This window comes from Pleurodeles waltl, chromosome 1_2 (genome assembly GCF_031143425.1).
Source record: "Pleurodeles waltl isolate 20211129_DDA chromosome 1_2, aPleWal1.hap1.20221129, whole genome shotgun sequence".
Classification (NCBI taxonomy): domain Eukaryota; kingdom Metazoa; phylum Chordata; class Amphibia; order Caudata; family Salamandridae; genus Pleurodeles; species Pleurodeles waltl.
Window position 1 is genome coordinate 899,192,656 of NC_090437.1, and position 18,680 is coordinate 899,211,335.

Here is an 18,680-nt window from a genome sequence, read left to right on the forward strand (position 1 = left end):
ACTGGTAACACAGTATTTCACCCACAATTGGCATACTGGTGCCTCCTTATAAATCCCTAGTCTATGGTACCTAGGTGCCCAGGGCATTGGGGTTCCATGTGATCCCTATGGGCTGCAGCATATACTTTACCACCCATACCGAGCCCATGCAAAGGCTTCTGCAAGAAAAGGTGCATGCTCCCTTTCACTGCCATTTACACTGCACCAGGTCACTTATAAGTCACCTCTATAGCAGGCCCTTCAACCCTGAGGGCAGGGTGCAGAGTACCTGTGTGTGAGGGCACCCCTGCACTTGCAGAGGTGCCCCCACAACCTCCAGGACCATTTTTCTGGACTTCATGAGTGCGGGCCCGCCATTTTACGTATGTGCTGGACATATGTCCAGCTACATAATGGTAGCTCTGAACATAGCCATGTTAGGTATCACAAATGTTGGAATCAAACACCAAGGCTTTTGCAAGCATTGGTTGTATGATTCCAGGCACTCTGGGGGCTTCTTAGAGGACCCACAGTATTGCCATTCTGGCCTTCTGAGGTTTTCCAGGCAGCCCCAGCTACTGCCACCTCTCAGACAGGTTTCTTCCCTCATGTTGCTTGAGCAGCTCAAGCCCAGAAAGGCAGAAAAAAGGAATTCCTTTGGGAGAGGGGTATTACAACCTCTCCCTTTGGAAATAGGTGTTACAGGCTTGGGAGGTGGTTGCCTCCCCAAGCCATTGTAAATGCTTTCAAGGGTACAGATGGTGCCCTCCTTGCATAATCCAGTCTACACGGTTTCAGGGACCCCCAGTCCCTGCCCTAGCATGAAACTGGACAAAGGAAAGGGGAGTGACCACTCCCCTGTCCATCACCAGCCCAGGGGTGGTGCTCAGAGCTCCTCCAGAGGGTCCCTGGGTTTTGCCATCTTGGGTTCCAAGTTGGCAGGGAAATCTGAGAGCATCTGAGTTGCCAGTACCAGTAGGTGACATCAGAGCCCTCCCCTGATATGTGCTTACCTGTTTAGCTGACCAATCCCTCTTTCAAGGCTATTTAGGGTCTATTTCTTGGGTGGTTCTTCAGATTCGGATTGCCAGACTCCAGCAGGATTCCTCTACCTCCTTTACTTCACCTTCTTACCAAAGAAACTGCATCTGGACCCTCCAGAAACTCTACAAACTGCAACAAAGAAGCAAAGATGACTTTTGCAACATTGTATCTTCAGCTCCTGCCAGCAACTGCAACTCTTTCCCGGCCGTGCATCCTCAGAGGACAGCCTGTCTTCAGCCTGCATGAGAAAAGCTAAGGAATCTCCCTTGGAGTGAATGAGTCACTCCCCTGCTTCAGCAGGCACCCCTCTGCAATGATGACTGGCAGTGTGGGTCCCCTCTCCTGACAAGCTGCTTCAATCCTGCCTCATGGGTGGTGGACTGAAGTGGCCCCGACGGTCCTGACGTCCTACTGTCCAACTTTGGTGGAGGTAGGAGCTTGCCCCCCAAGAAAGACAGTAACCCCAGGCACTGCATGTTTTGCAGTTGCCAAGGCTTGTTGGAATCCTGACACAAAGTTCTTCAGGCACCGTGCAGCTTCATCCCCAAGCACTCTATCCTGCAACGCACAGCTTCCTGAGTGGTTCTCTGGCAACGTGAAACCCCTTGTTGTAGTGCTGCATGGGCCTCCTTTTGCACCTCCGTTGTCCCCATGCTGTGGGACTCCTGTGTGCCTTGCCTGGTCTTCTGTGGGCTTTCTGAGTTGCTAGAGCCCCCTCTGACTTTCCCTCCTGGGTAGAGTCCACCAGGTCTCTCCTGGTTCCGGACAGCACCATTTTCCGCTAACCGCGATCTTTGCGTGTGCTATTTCTTGTTGGTAAACTCCAGTAATGCAAACCAGACTGCAGTCTTCTATCCAGCGTCGGACATCCTCTGCACCAACTCGGAGCCTGAATCCATCTTCTTGGGTGCAGTACTGACTCTTCTTCACCAGTTGTTCTTCTTTTACACCTTCATCATGGTTAGCAGGGACTCCCGTTCTCAGTGGACTCTTCTGTGCTTCTTGGACTTGGTCCCCTTCTTCCACAGGTCTTCAGGTCCAGAAATCCACTGTTGGTGTCTTGCAGTGTTTTCTGGTCCTTGCATTATCTTCTTTCTTTCTTTCTCGTGTTTCTGTGTGTTCTAGGAAAGTTACTGTGTAATACTCCTGTTTTCCTGGACTCTGGGGTGGGTTCTATTACTTACCTTTGGTGTTTTTTAATACTCCCAGCGCCACTCTACACACTTTACTTGCCTAGGTGAGAAACCTTCTGGTTTGTGTTCCTCCCAGGCCCATTTCTGCCTATTGTGATTTTCACTAATTGCACTGTTTTCTAACTGTTTTTACAGCTATTTCAGCATACTAGTGTACATAATTTGGGTAGTGCCTGCCTCCTAATGGATTGTAGTCTCTATGGTATTTTTGGCATTTGTGTCACTGAAATAAAGTACCTTTATTTTTGTAACACTGAGTATTTCCTTACTTGTGTGTGAGTACTTTGTGACTACAGTGATATTGCATGAGCTTTGCATGTCTCCTAGATAAGCCTTAGCTGCTCAGCTACAGCTACCCCTAGAGATCCTGGATTTTAGACACTGCCTACATTTCACTAATAAGGGATAACTGGACCTGGTATAAGGTGTAAGTACCTTAAATACCGACAACAAAATAGGCCACCCTCCTACAGCCAGCAACAAGTGCCAATAACCACAGTTGTGTAGGATACACTGAGTCTCCTACATGGAAGCAACACATCAACGGATTACTCACATATCAAGCCATTGTCCCTTCCTAAACTAGGATTCAGGCAAAAGATGATCAAGTCATATTGTACTTACCAACAAGTACCTATTGTTGGCCCTCTCTGGTTCAAGTTGTGACATCTGCATAAGTATGGTACTGTTCCGTAATATGAATGACTCATGTGTTGACCCAGGGAAGCAGGCACTCACACTGGAGATATATAAGTCTGATAAGCAGACAACTTGCACATTAGTGGAATGGAAGTTATTCTGATTGCGGTAGACCTGTTCCCTTGTGTGTGGTGGGACCAAGGTAATATACGTGCCATCTTTTGCTCCAGCCACAGATGGTAGTCCACCAAAAGCATAAAATTCTCCCTTTTCCAAGGCCAAATCCTGCGGACATGAAAACTGGATGTAACTGTTGATGTGTCTCATTAAGGAAGCAAGGACTTCCTGTAGCACATCACTGAAATATGGCTCGGACATATCCCCACATTCTGCCACAGTGTATTGAAAAGTGCCAGTGGCAACAAAATGAGTATCACTATTGGTTTATGGCTGTTGGATTCAAATTGTGAGGCAGGAGATCAAGCTTTAACTGCTGACAAAAATCCAGGATAGTTTGCCATTATAGCTGAGATTTCTTAATGAAGCCCCTTTCTTCCATGGTGGCATGGTTTGGGAAGGGCCGGGACACCTGAGGTCATTGCCTCCTACATATGTCTGGGTTCAATCCTTAGTATTTAAGGAGAAGAAAATATCATCTGAAATGGTCACACCATACATTTAATGTTGACACACATCTAAATTCTTTTGAATAATAGAAATGTCATTGGGTAATACATGTACACACATTAACAACACATTATTGGTATTCAAAAATTATTTTCTATTTTTTTTAATTGTGCAAATAATACATTTGAAATGTATCATTTGCCCATAATTTTAAAACAATTTTTTATTAGAAATATTGTCAACGGAGGTAATACTTCCCCTGATGCACTATTGGTGTAAAACACAATCATGGTTCCTATTTTATTGCATCATATCTTGCCAAGAACAGTGTTGTTAGTATCTGACATTGAGAAATACACTAGCTTACATTTTGAGTGCTGGTGGCCCATAAACAATTAAAACATACAGAGCTTCGCACCCTAAAAAGGTGGCTGCCTGACCTTGCTTTCAGGACATTGGCTACCCGATGGCCATTGGCAGAAGTTCACCGCATAGTAGGTGTTATCCTCCATGACAGTCTCTGCCATGCATTAACATGTGTGTCGGCTACGCAGGAAAATCACTGGCTGTGTCTGTTTTCATCACTGATCGCGACCACTGTGTACTTATATACTGCATTGTGAAAAAAGCTCACTTTCCTCCTAGCACTGCAGCAAACAAGACCTCCTCGATTTTTTGCAGCTGTTACTGACCTCTGGGAGCCAGGATGCCAGCAAAGAAGGTGACAGGCCCCTGCCTTCAGCATGAAGAAACTGGAGTTCCTTGCCAGTAAGAGCCTGCCCCCCTACAGCCCGCTCTATGGGAACCCAGAGGACCAGGTTCATGTCTGATTGGGGAATGTTTGACTGAGTAACCTTTTCCTTTTCGATCCACAGGCTATTTTGTTCCTTTTTGTTAATGTTGTGCATGGGAGTATTAAGTCACTTAAAATGAGAAGCTGTAACATGTGTCCATCTAACTCACAATTCCTGTTTCATCAGACAAACTTCAGGCCCCTGATTACCAGTGGCTAGTAGACAGTGTACCAGTACTATGAGTGACAACATAAAGCCACTGTTAAAATGACAGTGGTATGTAAAAAATAATTTGAGGGTCTAGAATTGTCTAATGCTGTCCTGTGAAGTGGCATTCAAGCCCATGTAGTGTATTAGAGTGCTCTGTTTGGTTTCAATATGTCATGGAGCCACATATGGGTAAAATTATTCTCTGTGCTGCAAGTTCAGATGACACTGGCTCACAATCATCCATCCCAGTATGTTCCATTCCAGTACATGCTTGTTCATACATCCCCCAAAACCCTGCTCTCACTGATACATAGCTGCCCTTCTATAATGCCCCAAGCCTCTATCTGTGATGCAGACCATGGAGTCTGACTCTGCGGGATTAAGCATACATCTAATGTAGATGTGTGGGGTATGTGCATGGATTGCAAAGGTTGTTTAGCCTCTCGTAGCTCAGAATGATTGTGAGTAGTCGGGGGTTGATCACACAAAAGGACACATTTCACAGCCATGGCCTAGATGATGTTGTAGGCCTGCTTTGGTGACATTAGTGGCTAGAAATTGTTGAGGGTGCTCATAAGTTTCATTAACTCAGTATTTCAAAGCTACCTCTAAATTATTTTGGAGAAAATTGAGTTACTGCTTGGTGAATGCATGTGAGCAATGGCAAATACTTATGTCACAGCAGTACTGCCAAACAAATTCACTCAGACTTGCTCTCCTCCTTCTCTTCTGTCATCCATACAGATCACAACCCATCAGAAGTAGGAGATATTATATAGCCATCGCAAACAATGTGTGGACGCTGGGTGGCCACAAGCAGCACAGCCTGCACTGTTGGAAGAGGTGGGAAGACCTACATTGGTCAACTCGAACGGCTGCTTAAGGCCAATTCGGGCGGTCCTTCCAGTGATCCGTGTGGGTTCACTGACCCCTCTAATGGCCCACTTTCCTGCGGTAGCTTACTCAGAGTTGAATGGGCAGTTGAGGGTCCAACAGCTGCATCAATGGGGTAAGTAAGTATTTGCAGAAATAGTTGTTGTCTTGCCTTTTTAATTACCAGCAATTCAAAGCCCATGAGGATTTCTGGAGGTATAAATTAGTCAGACAATGCCTGATACTGTGTGTGGGGTACTTGTGCAGACATTTGCCAATAGATTCCTCATCACAAGGCAAGTACTGTTGTGAGCAGACACACGAATGCATGCAAACAAACAGGGTACCTGCATTTTCCTGATGTCATGAGTGACAGTTGCACAAAACACTCCCCTTATCGTGATGGGGTCATGTGGGATACTCCTTCACAAAGGTGAGTAGGTAATATAGGCCCGTTACTGGTGACTATGGCAAATTGCACAATTAAGGTGCAGTTGACATGTCTGACATTACCTAGGTAAATGTATGCTATGACAATATGAGAATGTGCATCTGCACTAATTGAACTTGAATGAAGTGTACAGTGGCATCATTCATAATCTGTTACATCTTTGAAACCAGTTTGTCCAGCAAACTTCTGGTCAGTTCATGTGGACAATGGCAGGTTGACCTGAGGCCTTTGTCATTTTCAAATGTGCATGTAAGATAGCCTGTGTCAGACAACGTGAATTTGTATACGAAAGTGTATTGATTGTAACAGACAGGACTGTGTCCGCATTGGTGAGAGAGGCACCAATCCCCCAAACACAATTTTGGTGTCCTAGTTCTGTCCAGAAGAGAAATAAATGATGGAGAGCAAAGTGATACTTAAAGGGAATTTGCAGATGGAAGGTTAAATTACATAGATGTTGCAGTGTCCCATCTTGAGAAGTCGATTTCTAACCCAACACCTGCCCCTTTGTGAAATGTGAATACTTTTTAGCTCTGTACTGCAGTGGTTGAGAGATGTCTCAAGGCCTATATGTTCACTCATGCTGTCAAAACTTGTTTTTATGGAGGGACCTACAAGTGTATAAGTAACAAAGGCATACATGACATGAGAACTGGCACCAGGGATTACTGGGCTTTGCGCAAATGTTGTGTGTTGAACATTAATGTTCAATTATAGTTGCATAGATACCCTCAAACTGTTGTATCTGTGTTTACAGTATCATCAGGGCAAGGTGAAGATGACAGTGGCCAAGTTGGCAGGGAGGCCACTGGGAATTGGATGTGGACACCACCGACACTGAGGGACCCATGGCATGAAGGGTGAGGGGACTGGCATAGAGACCACAACTGACTCTACAGTTTCTTCAGAGGCCTCCATTGAAACCCCGTCCCTAGTTGAGGCGGACCCTGGAGTGACTGTAACAACTGCGTTGTCATCCGTCACCACCATTCTGAGCCCCACCTTCCCTATTGCTCCACCCCAGTTAGCCGTAGCTGCCCCCTAAAATGTGCAGCATCACCTTTGCTGTAGGCACCCCTGCCCCGGTGTCCCAGGCTGCGCTCACTGAAGAGGTTGTAGACCTATTATGGACTATTGCTATAGGCCAGATTGCACTTCTGAATGACATACAGGGGCTGGCTGGCCAGAACACCCAGATCCTGGCTTACCTGGATGGCTTTCATGGTGCCCTATCTGGTCTACAGGGTAATTCCAGGGTCTGGACTATTCTTTGGGTGCAGCCTCCCTCCCACTTCAACCTCGTGCCCAGACTTCCACCACTTCCCCATGCAAAATCCCTCAACTGAGCCCATTCCCAAGCACACACAAACATTTGCACGCACCCACAACAACAACCACAAGCAGCACATCCCAACACCAACACAGCAAAAAACACAGGCAAAGACACATACATGCAGGCACCACACACACCACCATAACCATACCCATAGACATTGCACAACCATGACGCAAACAACACACATCCCCAGCACACCACAGATACAACATCTACCACTACACCAACACCCACACATTCCACAAGCACACCCCAGTCAGCACACTCACCATTATAGAAAAACATACCTCAGCATACCCACAGACACAACACCTGCCACTATTTCAACACATACATACACACACACACACACACACACCACAAGTACACTCCCAGTTAGAGCACCCACTGCCACACATGCATGCACCTGCATACCCACAGTCACCACACCAACACACACCACATCCACTACACACACATCCACATAAACACATACTTGACCCTAAAACCCACACTCACCCACCCAACATACAATCAGTAAGAGACACACATCTAAAGCTACAGCACATACACCAGACCCTCAATCACCCACACCTTCAATACACACATGCACAACAGATACAGCCATTCCCTCTACCTCCCAACCTGAACTCCCTCTCAAACATCCCACCTCTTTTACTAAAGAAGACCTTATGTTTGCCCTGGCCCTGATTTCTTCCTCATCCAAGACTACCCCACACTATCATCTTCTTACCCCTTCCAAATCTAAACCCACCCCACTCAAATCTAAACCCACTGCTCCCAAACACAAAGCTATCCCTCCCAAATTCAAAACTACCCCTCTTAAACCCAAGGACTTTCCCACTCTCTGCCCCATAGATGTCCCTTCCAGGGGAGGTTTATGTTGGCAGTGACATTAGGAGGCAAGTTGTGGGCAAACACCCATATGATGGACTCATGACCTAGAGCCTTTGTTTGCTTATTTGGTATTTTCTTGATTTGATTTCTGAGAGAGGTATCTCATTTATATAAATAATTTTTGTTTTGAAAATACCTTTGTCCTGACCTTATTTTGTGGTTGTTACTAATTGTTTGCTGGTGATGTTCTTTCTACTAAGGTGAATGCCATACACATACTCTCTTTTGTGACAGTGACAATCACAAGTTGTATTGTTTAGATTTTTTTTTAAAAACATACATTAGTGCTGTACAAACTAGGGTGACATTGTGAGCAAAATAATTAATGGATTAAACCCAGATATGTGACTGGGGTGAATGTTTGATTGGTTCCGCATTTCCACCCGTCATTTGTGTTTATGTACATTTGTAATGGGCATATTAATTTTGGTGGAAGCTTTCATCTAGTTACTGGACACTTACAGCAAAATTATATTTGTTTCTGTTTTTTTGTGACTGGAGAATGCATGTGTGTTTATTTCAACATGATGTGTTAGTTAGGTTTAGTTTTAATACTTTATCTGCTGCATTTATGCAGCATAAAAGCACAACATAAACATTACAAATACTTATAATTAAAAACCACCAGAAATTAGCCCAATAGGGGTACACAGTTTAAAAGTTAAAAAGTACATGATAGGTCAGTATTACGCACATATGCATTACACAGGGAACATGGCACTTAAACAGTTAAATAGGATCTTATGTTTGTGATATATTGCACACACCAAGGGGACCTGTGACCTTCATACATCTCCACCACGTTTGCAGTTTACTAGTAAAATTGGTAGTACATTTTGTGTAGACCTACCAGTAGCATGTTGTTGTGCAATTGCTACATTATAGTGGGATTGTTTATTCAGACTCGGTATAATGTTTCAGTGGATGCTTTCAATATTTTGAGGACAGTATTGCACACAACTCAGCGAACAAAATTCTATTTGTGATTGTTAAGACTTTTTGTGTAGGTGTCCATTGCCCTGAAGGCAGTTTGTACCAGATTGGTGGGTTCTACTTATATCTCAAGGCTTGTTCTAATACCATTTTATAGCTACAACATCACACACTTAAGCATTGAGCAGCATTATGATGGTGTTTGCACAAATTATTGAGCCATGCACGAGTCCAGTACTACTGTGAAGCTACAACTCTGAGGGTAACGGGAATGCCAGTGACTTACCTTCGGTTCTGGCGATGACAGGGCTGATTTCCATCTTGGCCATGACCCAGTGGCAATGGTAGGATTGGTAGCAGTAGGCTCATAGATGTAGAAATCATTAAAAAAGGTGTGTTATACTTATAAAGCTCCCAATCCATAAACTCAGGTGTGGAGATATAACCGCCACAGTTGCCTTGGCAGGAATGCACATTATGATAGACTCAAAGGTAAAAGGGGTAGTATTCTCACCACTAGCTGCTATTGCCTATGGCTCCGTCGATATGGATGAAGACTTTTAATAGTGATGGTGGACCATTATCAGTCTTTCGACTATGGTCCCGATGAGATCTAAATAGGGCAATCGGACCATCATGGCAGCGGATGTGTTTACAGTCGAAAAGTCAACGGCAGGACTTTTATCGCCAACATCTAAATCAGGTCCAAAGTATGAATGGATAATTTTGACTGAGGCCTATCACTCTCTATATCCAACTTGGGCTCCATCACGGTTGGCCTCTAATTTTCACTTTGACCCGGTCAGGCAGGACCAGGTGACTGTGGTTGCCGCTTTCTGCTTTTAAACACTAGAAAGCACTTTTTTTTTTTAATTCATATCTACGGTTTCCTAGATTGGATTCTTGTTGTTTTGGTGTCAATTTTAATGTAAATATATTTCCTATTTGTAGAAATTGCTATTGGATTTTTTATGTGTTGTATGTTTTTTATTTACTGTTTTGTTGATATTAAATGTGAGCCAGGCTACCTAGGGTTGAGCAAGGATTCATTTATACAGACCTTGACTGGACCTTAAGTGTGATTGTGGTGTTATTACTAGCTGTAGGTACCTATCTGCACCTACTAATAAACCAATTTCTAACATTTGGTGTGCATTGGTGGGATCCAGTACTTATGTTTGAAATCACCACACACCATTTAAGTCAAGATTCTTAAAAATCCTCTTAATTGACCTAGAGCAAAATTTGTTTTTGTGATCTCTAAATTTGGACTCACTTTAATTCATTTTGCATTTTTCAAAATTACTGACTCAACTTTCACAAAGTTTTTGTGTATGATCCAAAACGTAAGGATACCATAGAGCTTGATCTGGCTAGCCTACCTACACTCACTGTATTTCAGCTTAGGGGGGTGGCATAGGGCCAGGAGATTACCAGCATCTACCAACACTAGAAAGACAGAACAGGTTAAGTCCCTGAGGCCTGGCCAGGATACCAGCAAGAAGCCGCAGATGAAGCTACAGAGAAAAAAGGGAAGGGGCAGTCAGAAAGCCTGTTCACTAATGCAGTAGCAGGGGCTATACCTAGAACAAGTGGGAGGAGAGGATCCACCACAGAAGACACAGAACTGTTCCTCTGGGATAGAGAACTAGGACCTAGTTAGCTTATATAGCTCTAGAGGCAGAGAAGGTGGCCATAGCCAAGAAGAGGTGGCACGAGAAGAGAGAAGGGTTTATGGCAACAAAGAAGTGATAGAGTTGTCTAGGGGAGGTGGGTTTAACCCAAGACTACCCACATTAATTGTTCCTAAGTACCAGGAGTGGGATAATATTGATGAATGGCTGATAGCATTTAAGAGGGCCCATAGAATGAGGAGGGTATTAGAAATGGGGTCTTTGGATGCCCGCCAGGTTATCCCCTGTCCAAGCAAGGACCCTCACTCTAGTCACAGTAAAGGAGAATCACCCTCAGTTAACCCCGGGTCACCCCCTTGGTAGCTTGGCACGAGCAGACAGGCGTAACTTCAGAAGCAAGGTATGAAGTATTTGTACCAACACACACAGTAATACAGTAAAAACACTACAAAATGGACACTACACCAGTTTAGAAAAATAGGTAATATTTATCTAAATCGAACAAGACCCGAACAACAAAAATCCAACATTGCCAAGTCAAGATATGAATTTAAAAAAGAATAAGTCTTAAACCTTAGAAAACAGTGAGAATGCTGTTGTTACACAAAGTTCCTGGTTAGCGACAAAAAATATAGCTGCACGTGCAAGCGTGTGTCCAAAAAGGCCAGCGATGTGTCGACTTCTCACTCATAAGCGAGACCATGAGTCGTTCCTTCTCCAGTTAGGTCAGTGTGCGTTGTTTCTTCTCTTCTGCAAGAGAGCGATGTGACGATTCCCAGATGGGCAACTTGGTTCCGGGCAGGCTTTGCGTTGATTTTTCACACCCAGCGATATTGCATTTGAAATCTGGTTGCATGGTGTCAGGAAACTTTGCTGTGTGGAGCTTTGCGTCTTTATCTGCAGCCGCTAGGGGGTGAGGTGCATCATTTATCCAGCCACAATGTGTTGAACTCCCAGCCGGGATCCAGGTGGAGCGTTGATTTTAGCCACAAGGCTATCAGCTGCTTTGAGGATGGTGCATTGAAAGTTTTCCTGCACGCCGGCCTGTGTGTGGATTTCTGTCCTTTGCCACCAACTTTACCTTTCAAGGGCCTAGAGACAGGTTAGGGCACCAGTTGGCAGGGCAGGAGTCTCAGCGGAGAGTCCAGGTGCTGGCAGCAAAAAGTTGTTGATGTCCCTGATACTTCAACAATAGGAGGCAAGCTCAGTTCAAGCCCTTGGAGGTTCTTTACCAGTGGGAAGTCACACAAAAGTCAGTCTTTGTCCTCTTTCAGGCAGAAGCAGCTACTGCAGGCCAACCCAGCAAAGCACAGTCACAGGCAAAGGGGCAGTACTACTCCTCCAGCTGTCCTGCTCTTCTCCTTGGCAGAGGTTTCTCTTGGTTTCAGAAGTAACCTGACTTTCAGGGGTTTTGGGTCATACTTATACCCCTTTCTTCCTTTGAAGTAGGAATACTTTAGAGAAAAGTCACTGCTGTTCACAAGATCCTGCTTGCCCAGGCCAGGCCCAGACTATAGGAGGCTGGCCTGGTTTGTAGTGGGTACCTTGGGTACTTACACCTTATACCAGGTCCAGTTATCCCTTATTAGTAAAATGTAGTAGTGTTCTAGCAGCTTAGGCTGATAGAGGTAGCTATAGCAGAGCAGCTTAGGCTGAACTAGGAGACATGCAAAGCTCCTGCAATACCACTTATAGTTACACAGTATTTATACACAAGTAAAGCCAATACTTAGTGTTACCAAAAATAAAGGTATTTATTTGGGTTACACAGTACCAAAAATATCTTAGAGACAATATTCCTTCTGGAGGTAAGTATTATACACAATATATACACTAGACACCAAAAGTAGACAAGCAAATAGTCATAGAACAAAGCAAACAGTTGGGAATCCTATAGAATGCAATGAGAGGAAATAGGTCTAGGGGCAACACAAACTATACACTAAGAAAGTGGAATGCGAATCACAAATTCCCCCCTAGACAAGCGTAGTGTGTGCAGAATCGCTGGGAACGTAAGAAAACAGTAAAGGTAAGTAAATTACCCCACCCCAGAGCCCAGAAAAGAAGGAGTAATGCAATGCAAGTTTCCTTAGGACACACTACACCTCGTTTTTGGGATTTTGCAGCAGCCAACCAAGTCTGCAAAGAACAACTGCTGGATTATTGGACTTGAAGACCTGCAAAGGAAGACGATAAAGTCCAGAAGTCGAAAGAAGTTCTAGGAAGGACTGGAGCCCCTGCCAACCCAGAAGAGGTTGCAAAAGAAGAGTCCCTGGTTAGTCAAAGACTGCAGAAATGCACCTTAGGAAGAAGCCAGCGGGTAAGGGTTCACGCTGAAGTAGGGCTCCCTTCACCCCTAGAGGCCAGATCACTAGAGTGGCCCCTGTTAGAGATACGTCTGCCTCTGCACACTCTCATCTTACCTCTGTTTCAGAGGCTTCACATAATTCCAACCCTAAGGACCAGTCCCTAGATAGGGAACTCAGAAAGCTGAGGTTAGAGAAGGCCAGACTGAAGCTAATGCAGCAGCGGTTGGCCTTAGACAGGGAATCCCTGGCTGTGGAGAAAGAGAGACAGGGTTTGGGGTTAGTTACCCATGGTGGCAGCAGCAGTTTTAGGAATACAAATGTTAGGGAACCCTCATTCGATTCTAGGAATCTGCACAAAGTTGTCCCTCCTTACAAGGATGGTGATGACATCAACAAGTGGTTTGCTGCACTTGAGAGGGCCTGTAAAGTTCAGAGGGTCCCTCATGTATAGTGGGGTGCTATCCTTTGGTTATCCTTCACTGGCCAGGGGAGAGACAGACTTCTTATTGTCAGAGAGGATGATGCAGATAACTACCAAATTCTTAAGAATGCACTCTTGGATGGTCTAGGCTTAACCACTGAACAGTACAGACTTAAGTTCAGAGAGACCAAAAAGGAGTCATCACAGGACTGGACAGACTTTGTAGACTGTTGTGTGAAGGCCCTCGAAGGTTGGTTACATGGCAGTAAAGTGATTGATTATGAAAGCCTTTATAACTTGATTCTGAGAGAGCATATCTTGAACAATTGTGTGTCTGACTTGTTGCATCAATACTTGGTAGACTCAGATCTGACCTCTCCCCAAACATTAGGAAAAAAGGCAGACAAATGGGTCGGAACTAGGGTGAGCAGAAAAGCTCATACAGGGGGTGACAAGGATGGCAAGAAAAAAGATGGTGAAAAATATCAGGATAAGCATGGGGATACACGTTAACAAAAAGATCCTTCTTCACATCCTAAACACTCTTCAGGGGGTGGGGATAAATCATCTTCTTCATTTTCTTCACAATCTACACACATTAAAAAGCCTTGGTGCTATGTGTGTAGAAATAAAGGCCATTGGCCAGGGGTTAAGTCCTGTCCAGGTAAAGCCCCTGAGCCTACCACTACTAATACATCAAACTCTAGTGACCTTAGCAGTAGTCGTAATAGTGGTGGGACTGCTGGCAACAGTCAAAATAAGGGTGTAGTTGGGTTCACTTTTGGGTCCATAATAGAAACTGGGGTAGTCAGTCCCAAGACAGTTTCTGTCACACCTGGTGGCACTGGCTTTGCCACACTGTCTGCTTGTCCACTTATAATGGATAAGTACAGGCAGTTAGTTTTAATAAATGGTTTTGAGGCCCAGGCCTACAGGGACACAGGTGCCAGTATTACTTTGGTGACTGAAAACCTGGTGTGTCCTGCACAACACCTCATTGGACAACAGTACAAGATTTTTGATGTCCATAACTCCACTCAGTTCCACCTGTTAGCTATGGATCAGTTTAGTTGGGGTAGAGTTACTGGCCCAAAGCAGGTGGTTGTATCACCTAGCTTACCTGTAGACTGTCTCTTAGGTAATGACCTAGAGGCCTCAGGTTGGGCTGAGGTAGAGTTTAGGACCCATGCTTCCATGCTGGGTGTCCCAGAGGAATTGCTTCATCTCATTTCAGCTGAAATGAAAAAGCAAAGGAGAGAAAAAGGCCTGAAATATCAGGATCCTTTTCCAACAACAGGTAAAAAGGGCATCAAAGTATCCCCTACCCACCCTGCCACTAAGGATAACAGTCCTGTGGTGGGAGAAAACTTTCCTAGGGTGGAACCTGTGCAAAGGGAACCATCAGCTACCACAGCTTTACTCCCTGAGGTAAAAGTACCTCTCTGTGGGATAACTAATCCTGATGTGAAAAACTGCACCATTTTAGTTAACATGGAGCATCCCTCCAACCCTTCCAGAAAAACTTTACTGCAGCAGCCCTGCAGTACCTCAGAACACTTAGGACAGCAGACCTGTCCTGGTGTGGATCCCTGCTCCAACTCAAGAGGAAAAGCAACCCTGTTCCCTCTTTGAGCCATATGGACGAAGTTTTTGACCAGCTATGGCTTTATTGAGACAGCGTACATGTCTAGCATTTACTGCATTTGACATAGGCCCAGTGGACCAATCCCACTGCCCAACTTTAAAACAAATTAATAGGAACTCTGATAATTTACCTTCACACTGTTGGTTAGCTAAAAAAACTCCAAACAGGGTGGTTTACATCCCCACAGGGAAGTAACCATACAGTAGATGATAAAGGGAGGACCCACTCTATTGCAGATCTGCTCTCCACTTATCACCACTTAGGGAATAAAGTCTCAACTGGCCAAGGTTAGCCTTATTGTCCTTCATTTGGGGGGGTTGTGTAGGAAAGTAGCCTCTTTCTAGCATGGTTATCCCCACATTTGGCCTGTTTGTGAGTGTGTGTCAGTGTGTTTTTACTGTGTCACTAGGAACCTGCTAGCCAGGACCCCAGTGCTAACAAATAAAAACCTATATGTCAGTGTGTTTTGTCTGTCTCACTGGGATCCTGCTAGCAAGGACCCCAGTGCTCATGGTTTGTGGCCTAAATGTGTATGCCTGTGTAGTGCCTAACTGTGTCACTAAGGCTCTGCTAATCAGAACCCCAGTGCTCATGCTCTCTCTGTTTTTAAATGTGTCACTATAGGCTGGTGACTACATTTACCAATTTCAATTGGCATACTGGACCCCCCTTTTAAGTACCTTGTATATGGTACTTAGGTACCCCCAGCATTGGGGTACCAGGAGATCCATATGGGCTGCAGCATTTCTTTTGCCACCCATAGGGAGCTCCAGCAAACCCTTACACAGGACTGCGATTGCAGCCTGCGTGAAATAACGCACACTTTATTTCACGGCCATTTTCACTGCACTTAAGTAACTTATAAGTCACCTATATGTCTAACCTTCACTGGCTGAAGGTTAGGTGCAAAGTTGCTAAGTGTGAAGGCACCCTTGCACTAGCAAAGGTGTCCCCACAACGTTCAGAGCCATTTCCGCAAACTCTGTGGGTGCGGGGACACCATTACACGGGTGCACTACATTTAGGTTAATACCTATATGTAGCTTCACAATGGTAATTTCGAATATGGCCATGACACATGTCTAAGATCATGGAATTGTCCCTCCCATGCCAAATCTGGTATTGGGGTGCCATTTCCATGCATCCCCGGGGCTCCACTATGGACCCCGGGTACTGCCAAACCAGCTCTCTGGGGTTTTCTCTGCCGCTACTGCTGCTGCAGCCCTACAGACAGGGTTCTGCCCTCCTGGGGTCTGGGCAGCCTAGTCCCAGGAAGGTAGAACAAAGAATTTCCTCTGAGAGAGCGTGTTACACCCTCTCCCTTTGGAAATAGGTGTTAAAGGCTGGGGAGGGATAGCCTCTCCCAGCCTCTGGAAATGCTTTGAAGGGCACAGATGGAGCCCTCCTTGCATAAGCCAGTCTACACAAGTTTAGGGAACCCCCACTCCCTGCTCTGGCGTGAAACTGGACAAAGGAAAGGGGAGTGACTACTCCCCTGTCCATCACCACCCCAGCGGTGATGCCCAGAGCTCCTCCAGTGTGATCTAGACCTCTGCCATCTTGGATTCAGAGGTGTGAGGGAACACTGGAGGCCTCTGAGTGGCCAGTGCCAGCAGGTGACGTCAGAGACCCCTCCTGATAGGTGCTTACCTGACTAGATGGCCAATCCTCCTCTGAGGGCAATTTATGTACTCTACAGTGGGCTTTTCCTCAGATAATGACTTGCAAGAATTCACCAGAGTTCCTCTGCACCTCTCTCTTTGACGTTTGCCAAGGATCGACCGATGACTGCTCCAGGACACCTGCAAAACTGCAACAAAGTAGCAAGAAGACTACCAGCAACATTGTAGCGCCTATTCTCGACTGTTTACTGGTGGTGCATGCTTTGGGGGCTGCCTGCCTTTATCCTGTACTGGAAGAAATAAAGAAATCTCCTGTGGGTCAACTGAATCTTCCCCCTGCTTCAGCAGGCACCAAACTTCAGCGTCACCAGTACTCTGGGACCCCTCTCATCCTGACGAGCGTGGCCCCTGGAACATAGGTGGTGGACCCAACTGACCCTGATTGTCCTGTGCTCCAACTGTCCAAATTTGGAGGAGGTAAGTCCTTGCTTCCCCTCTCCAGACAGTAATCCTGTGCACCGCGTGAACTGCAGCTACACCGGCTTCTGTGCACATTTCCACAAAATCCTGCATGCACAGCCAAGCGTAGGTCCCCAGCACTCTGTCCTGCGATGCTCAGCTCCCTGAGTTGATCTCCGGTGTCGTGGGGCCCTCTTTTGCAGTGTTGAGATGACTGCCATGTTCAGCCTTCTTCAACCCGTGTTCAAGGACTTCAGTGAGTGCTACGTTCTTGTGCTTGGGCTCTGTATGTTGCTGAGGACCCCCTCTGCCTCCTCTCCCAAGTGGTGACATCCTGGTCCTTCCTAGGCCCGGGCAGCACCCTTTTTCTTCAACCGTGACTCTTGCAGCTAGCAAGAATTGTTTGCGGTATTTTGCCAAGGAAACAACTCTGCATCCTCCAGCACTCTGTGGGACATCTTCTGCACAAAGGAAAAGTTCCTAGCCCCTTTCGATGTTGCAGAATCTTTGCTAAGAGAAGGTACTTATGAGTTTTGCTCCAACTAACTAGCAGTGCCTCATCTCTACCCAAGGATAGAGATGACTGGGCAGCCAAGCGCATGACATACTTGGGTTCTCAGGGAAGTCGTGGTCACTCAGGTCTCATCTGGTTCTCTCATTTACAATCCAGTCTCATATAAATGACAAACAGAGCAGTATATGTTTCAATAATGAATTTAATAAAACGACTGCATCTTAGAAAGCAAAGTGTGAGCTACAATAACCAGGACAACTCAACATGACAGTATTAAAATTGTGACGAGAAGAGTGAAGCATACAAGCAACACTATCATATTGACACTATGATCAATGGACTAGCTCCTACCTATGCTATGATTGAGCACAGCATGTTAAGCTCTAATTCTGCCTTTCAGGTTCCCCTGGGAAGACATCAGCCAACATACCTGAGCAAAGGCCTGCGGGGTGTGTTAGCATCTGTAGCGAAGCATTCAGCAATCAGCATACAGTCGTGGTTCACTGGCTGGAACCTCCCTCTAACGTGTGAGGGACAAGGGAGTGTTTTTATAATAACACAACTGAGAAAATGTCCCTGTAGAAGGCTGGCCTGGCTTATAGTGGGTACCTAGTGGTACTTACACCTTTTGCCAGGTCCAAGTATCCCTTATTAGTAGATTAGATGTGTTCTAGCAGCTTAGGCTGAGAGAGGTAGCTATAGCTGAGCAACTAGGAGACATGCAAAGCTCCTACTATACCACGTATATCACTTAGTACTATATCATAAGAAAACACAATACCCAGAGTTACTAAAAATAAAGGTTCTTTATTTTAGTGACAATATGCCAAAAGTATCTCAGAGGATATACTCCCTTAGGAGGTAAGTAATATACACAAAATATATACACACAAATCAAAATCAGGTAAGTAACAGTTAGAAAAATAGTGCAAACAATGTAGAACACAATATAATGCAATAGGGAGAAATAGGTCTAGGGGCAACACAAACCATATACTTCAAAAGTGGAATGCGAACCACGAGTGGACCCTAGGCCTAGTGTAGTGTGTTGAGGGTCGCTGGGAGTGTAAGAAAACACTAAGGGCCATATTTATACTTTT